The following is an 867-nucleotide window of genomic DNA, read 5'->3' on the forward strand; positions in this document are numbered from 1 at the left end:
TTATAAAAATCAAAGCTGTTTTAGAAACATAAAAACTTAGGTTGCAATTGTGGGTTTCCTCAATATCTATCCTGGAGACTTCAGCTTCATGCAGCAGGCACTGAATTGGGAGGAGTGGTACCATCAAAGGGAACCATGGGAGAATGATTTAATTAACTGTCCTTAAATTTGCCATTGATATAGGCATATAGTCCAGAATCAGCTGCCAGTGGTGGCTCACACCAGCTCCATGACACCCCAAATGTTTCCAGTGGGAATCTAATTCTTTACCAACTGCCAGTAGAATAGCCTCAGAAATCTGCTAGGCATCCAGCTTTCTTACTGTTAATGTCACCTGCCTATTATGTAGCACAAACATTATTATTAATATACTTGTATCTGAACATGTTGAAAGATAACATTAAACATTTATATTTTTAGGTTTATTTTATTTATTTCTGTATACAAGAGCTGGAATATAGGCCAGAAGTGGTGTGTGTGTGTGTGAAAGAGAGAGAGAGAGAATTCACCAGAGACAGAGTGGGGAGCAGACCAAGTGGACTGACTGAAATATACTGCTGAGGGGAGCAGTGGACAAGACAGCAGAGGTTTGCTGCACCATGTGGGTTTAGTCCCTGGTCAGGGATTGAACTCATGTCACAGTGGTTGGCAATAACTCAACAGTGCTGAGACTTAACTCCTTTCTGACCAGGGAGCCCCCCCCTTGATTAATATTTAAACTATGTACCCTATAATCATATTGTGTTATTCATGGAACATAATCATACATTCACAAATACAACATTTCCCAACAACAAATACAACATGAAGGGAAATACTGCTTTTAAGAGCTCTATTCAGCAAAGGACATTAAAAATTATATAGCAT

General features: G+C 39.1%; 1 protein-coding gene across 2 annotated transcripts in view; it reads right to left on the reverse strand.

Moving 5' to 3' along the window:
* Nucleotides 1–867, reverse strand: part of NUP210L (nucleoporin 210kDa-like) — a 90,633-nt gene that overhangs the window by 27,858 nt on the left and 61,908 nt on the right. The gene's annotated exons all lie outside the window — the stretch shown is intronic.

The sequence above is a fragment of the Condylura cristata genome, unplaced genomic scaffold, assembly GCF_000260355.1.
Source record: "Condylura cristata isolate star-nosed mole 26May11 unplaced genomic scaffold, ConCri1.0 scaffold00040, whole genome shotgun sequence".
NCBI classification, from domain to species: Eukaryota; Metazoa; Chordata; class Mammalia; order Eulipotyphla; family Talpidae; genus Condylura; species Condylura cristata.